We start from the raw sequence: 12,237 nt of genomic DNA on the forward strand, positions 1-12,237 counted from the left end.
AAAGTGCCTATCCAGGTAAGGGAAGCTAGACTAAGTTTAAATAGTTCTATAAAATTACAGTTTAATCTCATGAACTGATTGTGAAATTGTGACTAGTATAGTAAAACTAAAATGATAGTGTTTGTATTGATTTAATCATGTTGATGTGTGAACTATGATTGTGAAATTTAGGGTTTTTTTTATGTTTGTAGGACCTGGGGAAAGTTGATATGTCTAATAAGGTGTTGTGTGTGAATATCTTTGTTAAAACATAATTATGTTAAATGTTATTTTATTTAAGTACAACACATGATTGATATGTTGTTGATTTGATGATGTGTGTGTTTAATAACACCAAATGTGATGGGTCGGCTTGTTGATAGAAACCCTACATCAAAGAGAGAAACATAGAGAAAGATAGGAGAGGGACATTTTTGGGAGAGAAGAGAAAAATTTGCAACAAACCTTAGTGCAAGGGGAGATTTGTGATGCTTTTGGAGTATAGATAAAGCCCTAGTATTAGCCAAGATAGGAGGAAACTTACCTTTATTTTATTGTATGGTGAGTGTGGGTATATTCTTGATTTTCTTGAGGGTAATGAGGAAGCTTACCTTATTTTTGTTTTCTTAATTATTTGTTTTCTTAATTGTTTGTATGATGAATAGGGTTCACTCTTGTTTATCTTGAAATGTAATGTTGTTTTGATGCAGTATGTATGAGAATATGTTCCACATGGTGATAGAGGTATACCATGTTGTGTTAGGATTTTCCTATGGAAGTATGTATGCTTTGGGTTATCCCATGATAAAAGGTTGTGATGCTAAAGGAGAACAACGCTATGATGCTTGGGGGTTTTACCATGCAAATATATGTTATAAAGTTGGTATGATAATCATATGTAGAATTTTGGGTTTGTTTGAATTATAATTTGCATAATGATAAGTTTTGGATTATTCAAGTGATGTAATATATGTATTAAGGTCTGTTCATAAGGGTATGTGAGGCTTGAATGCATGCATGATGCATTGGGTATGTTTCCTCGTGATTCAGGGTTGACGCATGTGTGTTTTGAATACTTGAATTTTGTCTAGGATGAGTTTTGAATCGTTAATAATCGATTATCACTAATTATCATCAATTATTTGCACATTGGTTTTGAGTTTTTGTTCGGGCATAATCGATTATCTGGGATGATAATCGATTATCCCTTCATGTATGACGATTCTGGAAGTTTTGTGTGCCAAGGCCACTGAGATAATCGATTATCTTAAGTGTAATCGATTATCACAGTCCAATTTGTGTAAAGGTGAACTTCGCCGGAATAATTGATTATCCTAGTGCATTTTTGTTAAAAATGGTGAATTTAATGAAGTAAGAATGTGGACCAAGCTTAAGGAGTTGTAGAACGTGGTGATAATCAGAGAATGAGATTAGTGGTTATGATTAGGATTAGGTTTGACTTGTGATTAAGACTGAAGCATAGGTAAGTGTTGGGGATGTACCTGAATGTGTGGTTTATGAGCATGAGACATGGAGGATTAGTCTACTTGTTGTACCAAGTAAATCTTGAGACTATCTGCGGATAGGTGCTCCCTTTGGCATTGGTTGTTAAAAAGGAAGGGTGTTCCCTTTGACATTGGTTGTTGAAAATGGGTGACTCTCTTTGGTATTAGTTGTTGAAAAAGGAGTGATGTTCTTTTTGAAAAATAGTTATAGAAAAGAGAATGGTATTCGAGTGCTGAATCTTCTTTGGTATGTTCCACCTTGTGTGATAGGGGAACAGGTCCAAAGCCAGAAGAGGGATGACTCAAGTATGCCTATAGAGGAAGACTCGAGCAAGACCTTCGCACATCAGCAGCAGGAAAGACAAGATCACATAATAAGAGATAGTCATAATCTAGGGCAAGCATTTCATTTCAATATCGTCCCTTCGGTCCTTCTTTAGAGAAATCTTCTTTCTAACATCAAGCTGCAATCACCCTTGTTGACAAAAAAGATAGAGTTTATAACACAGACTATAGGGGAGGGTGAGGTAGGGTACAAGAGTGTGAGTAGGTTTAGTCATGATGGAGTTCATGGTTTGGTGGTGCTTGTGGTGTTATTCATGATTGGGATAATCATGATTTAACACCCCGATTTTCGAGATGTCACGATGTAATTTTTTTTAAACATAACATCTCCATAAAATATTCATTAAAGATGATCAAGCTTTATTCGATTAAAATGCGGAAACTAAACATAATTATAAACATCGTCTGAAATCTTTAGAATATCACTTTTACATAAAAATACCAAGGCTGAAAACTTTTATAATAGTATAAATAATCATCCCGAAATAAAAGGATCCCAACTCTTGTAAGCTACTTTGATCAGGTCGTATTTGCAACGTCATCTACTCCCGTACAAATACGATCATCGTAGGTAGAAACTACAATCACAACATGCAAGGGTGAACAACCATAAATATCATAACATACACTGGTAAAAAAAAGGCATTTTTAACTCGTAGATTATGTCTCGGTTTTTATTGAACCGAAGCATATCAAAACGCGATGGCAATCTCGTAATTTTAAAAATACTATATGCCTCGGTTGTTAAGCAATCAGTGTCTAAAGAAAATATTGACTCGGTTTTCAAGGTGAACTGAGGCATAAACCTCATGTAGTAAAGATACTGCCTCGGTTGGCAGATGGACCCGAGGCATATTGGGCTTGGGCTGTGGGAACTTAAATCCAGATAAACCTAGCCTCTGGGTAGCGCCTCTCCTCTTCCAAAGCTTTTCCCCAAAAACCTAGCACCTTTCCTCTTCTCCTGTGCGGCGAGAGAGAAACGATGGTGAACGCGGCGACAGCGAGGACACTACGGCGAGGATGCGACGACAACGAGGACGCGGCGGCCGCGAGAATTCCTCGATCTCCCTCACCATCTCCGCTTTCTCTCCTACCGTCCTCTCGAGTTGTGTCTCCAGCCCGCGTCTAGCGTCCATATGAGGGTTCTTCAGAGGGGAGAAAGGGGAAAACCAGTCTGCGTCTTGCCAGGAAGGAAAGAACTCGTCCGCGTCAATGGAGGTAGGCACCATTAAAAGGATTTTTGAGTTTGGTTTCTGCGATTTGAGTTTGGTTTCTACAATTTTTGAGTTTCTGGATTCTGTGTACAGGTTGGGGGTGGAGAAGATTGAATCATGGAGGCACGATTTGCTTTTTGGTTGCGTCTATTGAGGAGGGCGAACTCGCATAGAAATCAAATTGGTTCTGGGTTGCTGTTCTGGATTGCTGATATGGTGGTTCTGGGTTGTTGTTCTGGGTTGCTGTTCTAAGTTCTGGGTTGCTGTTAAGGAGACTCTCATGCCAGAAATATTTGGTGAAGCAAAAGAAATGCCAAAACCATGTTTCTGTTGCTCTGATTTTGCTTCTTGCAGTTGCATTTTTGTCACTCTCGGTCACAGATCTTCCTCTCAGATCCTCCTCTAATTGCTTGAATTGTGTTACCTAAAATTAAAAAAAAAATTAAAAAAAGAGTGTTACGGCCTCGGTTACCTAAAATCCGAGGCATAATCTTACCACTTTTGTCTTAGTTCATAACCGAGGCATAAAACCTACCTTTTTTACCTTGTCTGATTATGCCTCGGTTGCAAAACCGGTGCCTATAACCAATAATAACCGGTGCTATTTCCTCTTACTGCATTAGTGATACAATATTCAATGATTATTTAAGCACATAATAATATATTCATAAACATAGAGCTGTCAAAAAGGGCCACTCGGCCCGACCCGGTCCGGCCCATCACGGGTTGGTCACTTAGTGAGCCAACTCAACCTGGCTCATTTATTAGCGAGCTAGAAAAATTAGAACCCAGCCCGACCCACCACGGGTTGGTGGGTAAACGGGTTGGCTCACTAGCTCACTTAATTACATTTTTTTTAAATAAAAAAAATTACAAACTTTCTATAATTCAAATCTAAACAAATTTCACTCCGAAATTTCATTCCCAATATGGATGTTTAATTAATTATGAAAATAAGGAACTTAAATAAAATTTTCAAGTTAAAACAAAATAATAAATATTTTTATAAAATTAAAATTAAATTTTAATAAAATAAAATTAGGTAGGTGGATTGGTGGGCCAACCCGGCCCACCACGGGTTCAACCCGCATGAGCCGGGTTGAAATATGACCCGCATAAAAAGAATACAATTTTTTCAAACCCAACTCGGCTCAAACCCATGGTGGGCCGGGTTGGCCCGCGGGTTGTGACCCATTTTGACAACTCTACATAAACATATTTCATCACAGCCACACCATTCATGACCCAATGTCGTTTCCTTCTACTGTATCATCATAACATGTTTCACAAAACAGAGCGATTTGAGTTGTCTCCATCGCAACTTTCGACCTATCTCCCCGACTTTTCAAGGGCTAGCACTATACTCGGGACGAGCCGATGCCTTTTGGGCGAGACATTCACCTCCTTGCGCAAAAGGAAGCGACACCCGAATCTCTGTCTCTACATGAGACTCCAACACACACACTTAACATAGCACAATACGAAAAGCTCACACATGACCGATAACAATACAAGACGATAACCAAGTCTCATGTCCATGTTGCATATCAATACACATTCTTAACAACATGTATTATACAACTAATCACAAAATTTAAATACAATTCTCATTACATTTCATCTTTAAACTCAGTAATAGATGTTAATTCATCAATAACATGTTATAATATATTAATATTATATTATTGCAAAATTTAATGTGTGGTTTTAAAACATTAAATGGTGAGCTTTAATGTTTGGAACGTTGGGTGGCAACGTTCATTTTCTTTCAACGTGCAAATTTGTTTTAATTAAATTATTTATGGTTTTTTAATTTCTTTTATTTTCTTGATTCTTTCTAGCTCTATAAATAGGGAGCTCCTCCTCCATTTCAAGACACACAAAATTCAGTCTTTGTCATTCTTCTCTTTTCTGAATTTCATTCTTTAGCTCTTTCTCTCTTCTAAAAATGTTCTGGGTTATTCTTATACTCTGTTTAGAGTTTCTTGCTAGTTCTGAGATCCTTAGACATTCTTAGAAGTTCCTGTTGTATCCTGGGAGACTTGCACATAGGGATGGCAAAAAAATCTGCACCCGCGGATATCCGCGGATAAAATCTGCGACGGATAGTTGATACCCGCGGATATTTACTACCCGCAACCCGCGGGTAGCGGATATTTTAATACCCGCTTACAAACGGGTCGGGTGCGGGTATTATACTATCCGTACCCGCGGATACCCGCTACCCGCAAAAAATAAAAAAAAATTATATTTTATTAAGTTAAATTTAATTAAAATTAACATTAATTTATATTTTACAAGATTAAATTTAATTAAAATTGAATTTAAATTTAAATTGAATTTAATTTATATTATATTTTATATATTTTTTGCAATTCTATTTAAATTTGATTTTAATAATTTATTAAAATATATTTTTTTAATATTTGCGGGTATCGACGGGTTTTAAAATACATGCGGATATTTTTTAAGCGAGTATCCGTGCGGGTAGCGGGTGGATTTTTTTTTGTCGGGTCGGGTTGTGGGTAGGCACTATCCGTGCCCGACCCGACCCGTTGCCATCCCTAGTTGCGCAACACACCGCGGATAAGTCCTTAAGGACAGTGACTCTACATGCCTCAGGAAATACTATTTTGTCAGCTTTTCCAACAATCTTAAGAACTTATGGCTGACATCAACAACATGCCTTCAGAGAGCCAAACCATTGCTTCCGGAACCCAGACGATCTTCGCAAAATCTCTTCCGGACGTGTCAAAAATCAAGATCTTCTCTGGACAGAACTTCCGACGCTGGCAAGAACGCGTTTCCACCCTTTTAGACATGTATGGAGTTGTTATTGCTCTTTCATCTCCGAAGCCCGACTCCACTATTCCTTCAAATTCAAAACTAGTTGAAGAGTGGACTTACGCGAATAAGGTATGCCGACACACTCTGCTTAGTGCACTTTCTAATGATTTGTTCGATGTGTACTATTCCTACAAGGAAGCAAAGGACATTTGGGACTCGTTGATTCTCAAATACACTGTCGAAGATGTCGTCAGACAAAGATTCGTCATAGGAAATTACTACCGTTGGGAAATGATTGAAGACAAGGACATAAAAACTCAAATCAATGAATACCACAAGTTGCTCGAAGACATCAAAGCAGAAAACATTCTACTACCTGATGAATTTGTTTCAGAACTTCTGATCGAGAAATTGTCGCCATCTTGGACAGATTACAAACAACAGTTGAAGCACAGGCACAAGCAAATGTCTCTACCAGAACTCATTACACACATAATAATTGAAGATACCAACAGGAAGGAGTCTGCTACTACAAGGGCCAAAGCTTTATCTGCGAAAGCAAATATGGTAGAAGTAAAACCTGCTCCAAAAAGGTACGAATACAAACTTGGTCACAAAAAGAAAAATAATTTTCTTAAATCTCGTCCCCATGAATCTAAACCCACCTTTAAAAAGAAAGGAAATTGCTTCATATGTGGGAAGCCAGGCCATCATGCACCACAGTGCAGGCGTAGAGCGAGAAATGATAATCCTCCTAGGGCCAATATAGCCGAAGGAGATGACATTATTGTTGTGGTCGTTTCTCAAGTGAATCTGATGACCAATGTAAGCAAGTGGGTAGTAGACTCTGGTGCTACTAGGCATATATGTGCGAATATAAGTGCTTTTACCTCTTACACTAGTGTAGGGGATGGAGAAGAACACGTCTACCTTAGTGATTCCAGGACCACTCCTGTTCTGGGAAAAGGAAAAGTTCTTCTCAAACTCACATCTGGAAAGACTCTGGCCTTGAGTGATGTGCTACATGTGCCATTAATCAGAGTTAATTTAATCTCTGTAGCACTATTGGGAAAGGTGGGGGTTAAAGTGTCATTTGAGTCTGACAAGATCATCATGACAAAAAATAATGTGTTCGTGGAGAAGGGATATTGTGATGAAGGACTCTTCATTCTAAATGTTTATGAAAATATTAATGAATCAAGTTCTTCTGCTTATATTGTTGACTCGTATGATATATGGCATGCTAGATTAGGACATGTGAATTCCCGTATGTTTTGAAATTACAACGACTAGGATTGATTAATATGCATGATAAACAGAGTAGAAAATGTGATATATGTGTAGAATCTAAATTAACAAAGAAAACATGTTTTTCTGTAGAACGCCAAACTGAGCTATTAGGGTTAATTCATACTGATCTAGCTGATATGAAACAAACCATGTCTAGAGGAGGTAAAAATTATTTTGTGGCCTTTATAGATTATTATTCTAGATATACCAAAGTTTACTTAATCAAACATAAAGATGAAGCCTTTAATGTATTTTTAACCTATAAGGCAGAAGTAGAAAATCAGTTGAATAAGAAAATTAAAAGGATTAGATCAGATAGAGGTGGTGACTATGTGCTTTTCAATTACTATTGTGTTAAAGAAGGAATTATCCATGAAGTGACCCCACCATATTCACCTGAGTCTAATGGAGTAGTTGAGAGGAAAAATAGAACCCTTAAGGAAATGATGAATGTCATGCTTATTAGTTCTGGTGCACCTGATAACCTTTGGGGAGAAGCCTTGCTTACTGCATGTTTTTTACAAAATAGAATACCCCATAAGAAAACCGGTAAAACTCCTTATGAGTTGTGGAAAGGTTACCAACCTAACCTTAAATATTTAAGGGTATGGGGGTGCTTAGCTAAGGTGATGTTACCTGATCCTAAGAAAAGGAAAATAGAATCTAAAACCTCTGATTGTATGTTCTTAGGTTATGCTGAACATAGTGCTGCCTATAGGTTTCTAGTTGTTAAAAGTAACATACTTGAGAGAAATTCTATAATGGAGACGAAAAATGCTGAATTTTTTGAACACATGTTTCCCTTAAAGGTTAGTGAGATGTCTCAACCTGTTAATGATAATGATAATAGTAAAACCATAAATGAGGATTTGAGAAGAAGCAAAAGGCAGAGAAAGGAAACTTCCTTTGGAGATGACTTTTATACTTATCTTGTTGATAATGATCCAATAAGCTTTATAGAAGCTACTAGTGCTCCTGATGCAAAACAGTGGGATAAGGCCACTAGAACTGAAATTGAATCAATTCAGAAAAACAATACTTGGACTTTAGTAGATTTGCCTAAAGGAGAAAAACCCATTGGTTGTAAGTGGATCTTTAAGAAAAAGTATCACCCTGATGGATCCATAGAGAAATATAAGGCAAGATTAGTAGCAAAAGGTTTTACTCAAAAACCCAACATAGATTACTTTGATACTTTTGCTCCAGTGACTAGGATTTCCTCTATTCGAGTGTTGTTAGCCCTAGTAGCTATCCATAAACTAGTAATACATCAGATGGATGTTAAAACAGCCTTTTTGAATGGTGATTTAGAGGAGGAAATTTATATGACTCAACCTGAAGGGTGTGTTGTACCTGGTCAAGAGGATAAAGTATGCAAACTCTTAAAATCCTTATATGGGTTGAAACAAGCACCAAAACACTGACATGAAAAACTTGATAATGTGTTGCTTTTTGATGGGTTTTCACCTAATGGTGCTGATAAATGTGTGTAGTCTAAGTTCAAAAATGGTGATTGTGTCATTATATGCTTGTATGTGGATAACATGTTAATCTTTGGTACATGCAATGAGATTGTCGCTAGAACTAAATTATTTCTAGGATCAAAATTTGAAATGAAAGACATGGGTGAAGCCAATGTGATTTTAGGTATTAGAATCATAAGGAAGGGAGATAGTATATTACTATCTCAAGAACAATACATTGAGAAACTTCTTAAGAAGTTTGGATTTTGTGACTTAAAACCAGTGAGTACCCCTTATAATGCTAACTCTAAATTAATGAAAAATAGAGGAGAATCATTATCTCAGCCTCAGTATGCCCAGATAATTGGGAGCTTACTACACTTGATGAGCTTTTCTAGACCTGATATTGCTTATGCAGTAGGTAGACTAAGTAGGTACACTCAATGTCAAAATCAAGAACATTGGGATGCACTTGCTAGGCTTATGAGATACTTAAGGGTACACTGAATATAGTGGATTTCCCGCTGTACTAGAAGGGTACACTGATGCTAACTGGATCTCTGATTCAGATGAGACAAAATCCACTAGTGGTTATGTATTCACACTTGGGGGTGGTACGATTACATGGAGAACAGCCAGACAAACAATTATTGCAAGATCAACAATGGAATCTGAGTTTGTCGCTCTTGAGATGGCTGATAGTGAGGCTGAGTGGTTGAAAAACTTCTTAGCAAACATTCCACTAGGAATGAAACCAACCCCATCTGTGTCAATACACTGTGATTGCCAATCGGCAATAACTATAGCTAAAAACAAAAATTACAATGGAAAAAATAGACATATTCAATTGAGACACAATTTGGTGAAGCAGCTGCTAAAGAGTGGAACTATTTCCATTGATTATGTGAAGTCAGAACGAAATCTAGTAGATCCTCTGACAAAACCCATGGGAAGACAAATGATATTAGAAACATCGAGGGGAATGAGACTTAAGCCGCTTGCAAACAAACAAGTGATGGTAACCCAACCTTTGTGATTGGAGATCCCATGAATAAGGTTTATATGGGTAAAAACAAGTCACTTGTTAGTTCTGATAGCACTAAATTGATTTTAATCAATTATGTCCATTCCTATGGTGTGTGAAAGTGCTTGAGACTGCATTATTGAGAGGTTAAACTTTGTCATTAAAATTCTATACGGTGATAGAATTTTGTCTTAAACAAAGTTTTAATGATTTTCATATCCCTTATGGGTGGTGTATGATTTGCAGCATACACTTGATGAAATCACCTATATGAGTGTCAAGTGGGGCCGCTTGCATGAGATTTTGGCATGATCTCTAGAGCACTCATGAATACCGGGCACGCGCATGGCCTAGTAAGCGCAACACAGCGATAATAACAAGGATTGTGGGGGTGTATTGTGATTGATAAACCTCTAACACACGTCAAATGTCTTTGGTTCATATAGCTTGCTATACCAACTACATTGTGTGTTAAGTTTCTAAATCTAAGACTGGTTCATATAGCTTGCTATACCAGGATGCATTACATCCTATGATACCCAGAATAAAAGTTTCTTATTTTTCTTTTAGTGTTTGAATTATTTGAGTCAAAGACTATTTTCTTTCAACTTCTTTTGCAATATGTGGGGGATTGTTATAATATATTAATATTATATTATTGCAAAAGTTAATGTGTGGTTTTAAAACATTAAATGGTGAGCTTTAATGTTTGGAACGTTGAGTGGCAACGTTCATTTTCTTTCAACGTGCAAATTTGTTTTAATTAAATCATTTATGGTTTTTTTAATTTCTTTTATTTTTTTGATTCTTTCTAGCTGCTCTATAAATAGGGAGCTCCTCCTCCATTCCAAGACACACAAAATTCAGTCTTTGTCATTCTTCTCTTTTTTGAATTTCATTCTTTAGCTCTTTCTCTCTTCTAAAAATATGGGTTATTCTTATACTCTGTTTAGAGTTCCTTGCTAGTTCTGAGATCCTCAGACATTCTGAGAAGTTCCTGTTGTATCCTGGGGGACTTACGGAATATACCGCGGATAAGTCCTTAAGGACAGTGACTCTACACGCCTCAGGAAATATTATTTTGTTAACTTTTCCAACATAACATGCATTACTCACTAATCAGAAGGCTATATCAGAGTCTGAATACACTCCATATTTAATTTCAATAATATACATCTTTCAACCAAGCACAAGACTTATAATACAAATCTTCTTACTTTTCGTCTAGCCTCCAAACATTATTTCTAATACTTCTCAATATTTACATTAAAACAGAAAACTAGAATTATTTACCACTAACTTCAAATGGACACCGCAAGGTCCATCACTCACCCAAAACAAATTAACGTAAAAACAATTTACGTAATACTTACACAATTGTAAGAAATTTATTAACTTGCTACAATCACGCCCCTTTTAATTTTTAATACCATTTAGTATGATAAATTCCAACCAAGTGGCCATGGAACAACTAAAGTACCCAAGAAAATAAAAGGAAACAAAGAACTCTGCACACTTGTATTAGATTCCCTTTCACTTTTCCTAAACCACGGGTTTCACATAGTACTAACCCATCATTCACCAAATTCCTGAGAAGCTAATTTCATCCTCTGCATTGGATTTCTATAAGCAACTACAAGCATCCATATAATAGTTAAATCATTTTTCTTTCTTCCTTTTCCCAGTAATTCATAGCACACCATCTTCTTCCTCCTCTTTCTACTCTTATTTTCCTGGACATTCTCTTAACCACAAAACTATCACATTACTACATTTTCTACCTTTTAATATTATATTTTCTCTTTCCCCCCAAAAACTCGCGGGACCCACCACAAAACTATCACATTACTACAATTACTCCCCATGATGCTTCAGTTATATTAATAACCTCTCACTTTCTTCACAGACCACCCTCATCATTTATAGAAATCCAACTCTCATAATCTTTTGCTTCTTCTTCTTTCTCCTATTTCGCGCACACCAATACAAAGCTACGTAGAAATCAAAAACCCCTTCTATTCTTCCTTCTTCACTTCCGACTCCTACACTCACTCACCTATTGATTAATATATACCTTCTTCCTTCAAGCAAAGTTTCACCAACACCACTTCTATCTTCGGATTACTGTCAGACTAAGACACCCCACACTTCCGTTTAAAACTTTAACCTTCCCTCCCTTTCTTCTTATATTATTGAATCCACCCTCACTTAACTCCCTGCAACTGACCACTTTAAACACTTCTATCCTCTCCCTCTTCTCCTTTCACAAAGCCAACCACCAACTCACAATATCTCATTCTCCTTCAACTCACAATACTAACTCGTACTACCCTTTTTTCTCTATTCAACTCCTCACTCCACCATTTAACTCCACCAATTTCCCTTCCCTTTTTTTTATTTAAACCATTAAACCTCAACCTTTCACTGCTACCATTGACTAACCCTACACTCATTTGAAAGAAACCAAAACAGTGTCATAATCAAACGTCCCATGCAAGAACAACCACCCTCTTCACTTCCACATCACTTTACATACTCACATTCCATTCATCTCACTCATATCACGCACATCTAAACCCGAGACCACCCATGCATCACGCCGATTATTCTTCTCTTCTCTCCTTCAACTA

Source organism: Vigna umbellata, chromosome 11, assembly GCF_029865625.1.
Source record: "Vigna umbellata cultivar VRB3 chromosome 11, Vumbellata_1.0, whole genome shotgun sequence".
Taxonomy (NCBI): Eukaryota; Viridiplantae; Streptophyta; class Magnoliopsida; order Fabales; family Fabaceae; genus Vigna; species Vigna umbellata.